This window comes from Procambarus clarkii, chromosome 61 (genome assembly GCF_040958095.1).
Source record: "Procambarus clarkii isolate CNS0578487 chromosome 61, FALCON_Pclarkii_2.0, whole genome shotgun sequence".
NCBI lineage: Eukaryota > Metazoa > Arthropoda > Malacostraca > Decapoda > Cambaridae > Procambarus > Procambarus clarkii.
Window position 1 is genome coordinate 9,081,929 of NC_091210.1, and position 7,162 is coordinate 9,089,090.

Here is a 7,162-nt window from a genome sequence, read left to right on the forward strand (position 1 = left end):
CACAGTAGGCCAGGGTGACAACACTCACCCTCTCACCAACACAGTAGGCCAGGGAGGCAACACTCACCCTCTCACCAACACAGTAGGCCAGGGTGACAACACTCACCCTCTCACCAACACAGTAGGCCAGGGTGACAACACTGACCCTCTCACCAACACAGTAGGCCAGGGTGACAACACTGACCCTCTCACCAACACAGTAGGCCAGGGTGACAACACTCACCCTCTCACCAACACAGTAGGCCAGGGAGGCAACACTCACCCTCTCACCAACACAGTAGGCCAGGGTGACCACACTGACCCTCTCACCAACACAGTAGGCCCGGGTGACAACACTGACCCTCTCACCAACACAGTTGGCCATTGAGACAACACTGACCCTCTCACCAACACAGTAGGCCACGGTGACAACACTGACCCTCTCACCAACACAGTAGGCCAGGGTGACAACACTCACCCTCTCACCAACACAGTAGGCCAGGGTGACAACACTGACCCTCTCACCAACACAGTAGGCCAGGGAGACAGCACTGACCCTCTCACCAACACAGTAGGCCAGGGTGACAACACTGACCCTCTCACCAACACAGAAGGCCAGGGTGACAACACGGACACTCTCACCAACACAGTAGGCCAGGGTGACAACACTGACCCTCTCACCAACACAGTAGGCCAGGGTGACAACACTGACCCTCTCACCCACACAGTAGGCCAGGGTGACAACACTCACCCTCTCACCAACACAGTAGGCCAGGGAGGCAACACTCACCCTCTCACCAACACAGTAGGCCAGGGTAACAACACTGACCCTCTCACCAACACAGTAGGCCAGGGAGGCAACACTCACCCTCTCACAAACACAGTAGGCCAGGGTGACAACACTCACCCCTCTCACCAACACAGTAGGCCAGGGTGACAACACTCACCCTCTCACCAACACAGTATGCCAGGGTGACAACACTGACCCTCTCACCAACACAGTAGGCCAGGGTGACAACACTGACCCTCTCACCAACACAGTAGGCCAGGGAGGCAACACTCACCCTCTCACCAACACAGTAGGCCAGGGTGACAACACTGACCCTCTCACCAACACAGTAGGCCAGGGTGACAACACTGACCCTCTCACCAACACAGTAGGCCAGGGTGACAACACTGACCCTCTCACCAACACAGTAGGCCAGGGTGACAACACTGACCCTCTCACCAACACAGTTGGCCAGGGAGACAACACTGACCCTCTCACCAACACAGTAGGCCAGGGTGACAACACTCACCCTCTCACCAACACAGTAGGCCAAGGTGACAACACTCACCCTCTCACCAACACAGTAGGCCAGGGAGGCAACACTCACCCTCTCACCAACACAGTAGGCCAGGGTGACAACACTCACCCTCTCACCAACACAGTAGGCCAAGGTGACAACACTCACCCTCTCACCAACACAGTAGGCCAGGGAGGCAACACTCACCCTCTCACCAACACAGTAGGCCAGGGTGACCACACTCACCCTCTCACCAACACAGTAGGCCAGGGAGGCAACACTCACCCTCTCACCAACACAGTAGGCCAGAGTGACAACACTCACCCTCTCACCAACACAGTAGGCCAGGGAGGCAACACTCTCCCTCTCACCAATAATGTAGACCAGGGAGGCAACACTGACCCTCTCACCAACACAGTAGGCCAGGGAGGCAACACTATCCCTCTCACCAACACAGTAGGCCAGGGTGACAACACTCACCCTCTCACCAACACAGTAGGCCAGGGAGGCAACACTCTCTCTCTCACCAACACAGTAGGCCAGGGTGACAACACTCACCCTCTCACCAACACTGTAGGCCAGGGAGGCAACACTCTCTCTCTCACCAACACAGTAGGCCAGGGTGACAACACTCACCCTCTCACCAACACAGTAGGCCAGGGAGGCACCACTCACCCTCTCACCAACACAGTAGGCCAGGGAGGCAACACTCACCCTCTCACCAACACAGTAGGCCAGGGAGACAACACTGACCCTCTCACCAACACAGTAGGCCAGGGTGACAACACTCACCCTCTCACCAACACAGTAGGCCAGGGAGGCAACACTCTCCCTCTCACCAATAATGTAGACCAGGGAGACAACACTGACCCTCTCACCAACACAGTAGGCCAGGGTGACCACACTCACCCTCTTACCAACACAGTAGGCCAGTGTGACAACACTCACCCTCTCACCAACACAGTAGGCCAGGGTGACCACACTCACCCTCTCACCAACACAGTAGGCCAGGGAGACAACACTCACCCTCTCACCAACACAGTAGGCCAGGGTGACCACACTGACCCTCTCACCAACACAGTAGGCCAGGGTGACCACATTCACCCTCTCACCAACACAGTAGGCCAGGGTGACAACACTCACCCTCTCACCAACACAGTAGGCCAGGGTGACCACACTCACCCTCTCACCAACACAGTAGGCCAGGGTGACCACACTCACCCTCTCACCAACACAGTAGGCCAGGGAGGCAACACTCACCCTCTCACCAACACAGTAGGCCAGGGAGACAACACAGTAGGCCAGGGTGACCACACTCACCCCTCTCACCAACACAGTAGGCCAGGGTGACAACACCCAGCCTCTCACCAACACAGTAGGCCAGGGTGACAACACTCACCCTCTCACCAACACAGTAGGCCAGGGTGACAACACTCACCCTTTCACCAACACAGTAGGCCAGGGTGACAATACTCACATTCTCACCAACACAGTAGGCCAGGGAGGCAACACTCACCCTCTCACCAACACAGTAGGCCAGGGAGACAACACTGACCCTCTCACCAACACAGTAGGCCAGGGAGGACACACTGACCCTCTCACCAACACAGTAGGCCAGGAAGGGAACACTGACTCTCTCACCAACACAGTAGGCCAGGGAGGCAACACTGACCCTCTCACCAACACAGTAGGCCAGGGAGGCAACACTGACCCTCTCACCAACACAGTAGGCCCGGGTGACAACACTCACCCTCTCACCAACACAGTAGGCCAGGGAGGCAACACTGACCCTCTCACCAACACAGCAGGCCAGGGAGGCAACACTCACCCTCTCACCAACACAGTAGGCCAGGGAGACAACACTGACCCTCTCACCAACACAGTAGGCCAGGGAGGACACACTGACCCTCTCACCAACACAGTAGGCCAGGGAGGCAACACTGACCCTCTCACCAACACAGTAGGCCAGGGTGACAACACTCACCCTCTCACCAACACAGTAGGCCAGGGAGGCAACACTCACCCTCTCACCAACACAGTAGGCCAGGGTGACCACACTCACCCTCTCACCAAAACAGTAGGCCAGGGAGGCAACACTCACCCTCTCACCAACACAGTAGGCCAGAGTGACAACACTCACCCTCTCACCAACACAGTAGGCCAGGGAGGCAACACTCTCCCTCTCACCAATAATGTAGACCAGGGAGGCAACACTGACCCTGTCACCAACACAGTAGGCCAGGGAGGCAACACTATCCCTCTCACCAACACAGTAGGCCAGGGTGACAACACTCACCCTCTCACCAACACAGTATGCCAGGGTGACAACACTGACCCTCTCACCAACACAGTAGGCCAGGGTGACAACACTCACCCTCTCACCAACACAGTAGGCCAGGGTGACAACACTGACCCTCTCACCAACACAGTAGGCCAGGGAGACAACACTGACCCTCTCACCAACACAGTAGGCCAGGGTGACAACACTCACCCTCTCACCAACACAGTAGGCCAGGGTGACCACACTCACCCTCTCACCAACACAGTAGGCCAGGGAGGCAACACTCACCCTCTCACCAACACAGTAGGCCAGGGTGACAACACTCACCCTCTCACCAACACAGTAGGCCAGGGTGACAACACTCACCCTCTCACCAACACAGTAGGCCAGGGAGGCAACACTCACCCTCTCACCAACACAGTAGGCCAGGGTGACCACACTCACCCTCTCACCAACACAGTAGGCCAGGGAGGCAACACTCACCCTCTCACCAACACAGTAGGCCAGAGTGACAACACTCACCCTCTTACCAACACAGTAGGCCAGGGAGGCAACACTCTCCCTCTCACCAATAATGTAGACCAGGGAGGCAACACTGACCCTCTCACCAACACAGTAGGCCAGGGAGGCAACACTATCCCACACACCAACACAGTAGGCCAGGGTGACAACACTCACCCTCTCACCAACACAGTAGGCCAGGGAGGCAACACTCACCTTCTCACCAACACTGTAGGCCAGGGAGGCAACACTCTCTCTCTCACCAACACAGTAGGCCAGGGTGACAACACTCACCCTCTCACCAACACAGTAGGCCAGGGAGGCAACACTCACCCTCTCACCAACACAGTAGGCCAGGGAGGCAACACTCACCCTCTCACCAACACAGTAGGCCAGGGAGACAACACTGACCCTCTCACCAACACAGTAGGCCAGGGTGACAACACTCACCCTCTCACCAACACAGTAGGCCAGGGAGGCAACACTCTCCCTCTCACCAATAATGTAGACCAGGGAGACAACACTGACCCTCTCACCAACACAGTAGGCCAGGGTGACCACACTCACCCTCTCACCAACACAGTAGGCCAGTGTGACAACACTCACCCTCTCACCAACACAGTAGGCCAGGGAGACCACACTCACCCTCTCACCAACACAGTAGGCCAGGGTGACAACACTCACCCTCTCACCAACACAGTAGGCCAGGGAGACAACACTCACCCTCTCACCAACACAGTAGGCCAGGGTGACCACACTGACCCTCTCACCAACACAGTAGGCCAGGGTGACCACATTCACCCTCTCACCAACACAGTAGGCCAGGGTGACAACACTCACCCTCTCACCAACACAGTAGGCCAGGGTGACCACACTCACCCTCTCACCAACACAGTAGGCCAGGGTGACCACACTCACCCTCTCACTAACACAGTAGGCCAGGGAGGCAACACTCACCCTCTCACCAACACAGTAGGCCAGGGAGACAACACAGTAGGCCAGGGTGACCACACTCACCCCTCTCACCAACACAGTAGGCCAGGGTGACAACACCCAGCCTCTCACCAACACAGTAGGCCAGGGTGACAACACTGACCCTCTCACCAACACAGTAGGCCTGGGTGACAACACTCACCCTTTCACCAACACAGTAGGCCAGGGTGACAACACTCACCCTCTCACCAACACAGTAGGCCAGGGTGACAACACTCACCCTCTCACCAACACAGTATGCCAGGGTGACAACACTGACCCTCTCCCCAACACAGTAGGCCATGGTGACAACACTCACCCTCTCACCAACACAGTAGGCCAGGGAGGCAACACTCACCCTCTCACCAACACAGTAGGCCAGGGTGACAACACTCACCCTCTCACCAACACAGTAGGCCAGGGTGACAACACTGACCCTCTCACCAACACAGTAGGCCAGGGTGACAACACTGACCCTCTCACCAACACAGTAGGCCAGGGTGACAACACTGACCCTCTCACCAACACAGTAGGCCAGGGAGACAGCACTGACCCTCTCACCAACACAGTAGGCCAGGGTGACAACACTGACCCTCTCACCAACACAGTAGGCCAGGGAGGCAACACTCACCCTCTCACCAACACAGTAGGCCAGGGTGACAACACTCACCCTCTCACCAACACAGTAGGCCAGGGTGACAACACTGACCCTCTCACCAACACAGTAGGCCAGGGTGACAACACTGACCCTCTCACCAACACAGTAGGCCAGGGTGACAACACTGACCCTCTCACCAACACAGTAGGCCAGGGAGACAACACTGACCCTCTCACCAACACAGTAGGCCAGGGTGACAACACTCACCCTCTCACCAACACAGTAGGCCAGGGTGACCACACTCACCCTCTCACCAACACAGTAGGCCAGGGAGGCAACACTCACCCTCTCACCAACACAGTAGGCCAGGGTGACAACACTCACCCTCTCACCAACACAGTAGGCCAAGGTGACAACACTCACCCTCTCACCAACACAGTAGGCCAGGGAGGCAACACTCACCCTCTCACCAACACAGTAGGCCAGGGTGACCACACTCACCCTCTCACCAACACAGTAGGCCAGGAATGCAACACTCACCCTCTCACCAACACAGTAGGCCAGAGTGACAACACTCACCCTCTCACCAACACAGTAGGCCAGGGAGGCAACACTCTCCCTCTCACCAATAATGTAGACCAGGGAGGCAACACTGACCCTCTCACCAACACAGTAGGCCAGGGAGGCAACACTATCCCTCTCACCAACACAGTAGGCCAGGGTGACAACACTCACCCTCTCACCAACACAGTAGGCCAGGGAGGCAACACTCTCTCTCTCACCAACACAGTAGGCCAGGGTGACAACACTCACCCTCTCACCAACACTGTAGGCCAGGGAGGCAACACTCTCTCTCTCACCAACACAGTAGGCCAGGGTGACAACACTCACCCTCTCACCAACACAGTAGGCCAGGGAGGCACCACTCACCCTCTCACCAACACAGTAGGCCAGGGAGGCAACACTCACCCTCTCACCAACACAGTAGGCCAGAGAGACAACACTGACCCTCTCACCAACACAGTAGGCCAGGGTGACAACACTCACCCTCTCACCAACACAGTAGGCCAGGGAGGCAACCCAGCAAACAATTTTAGGTTGCCACAACATATCTGGAAAGTATTTGAAAGTATTGGAAACGTTTGTTTTATCGTATCAGATACGATATTGTGTGTGGACTTAAATAGGTTTCCAAAACTTATAACCAAGACATATGTATCTAACACTAATTTGAGATGTTGTGGCAACTTACACTCCTAACATGAGTCATTCATAATCCATTCATACACCAATATGAATCTCTTGTGAAACGTTTGAGCCTTATCTGAACCATTTTCACATCTTTGTGTTTAAAGTTAAATTTCTTGAAAATAAAAAATATTTATTTTTAAATATATTTAAATATTTTAAATATTTTAAATAATAAATTTTTTATATTATATTAGTGTTTTCAATTTAAATATTAAAACCAATTTAAGGGTAAAAAAATCAAATAATTTATATTTCTTTTATTATTTACTAACAAATCAGCAAAAATACAAAAAC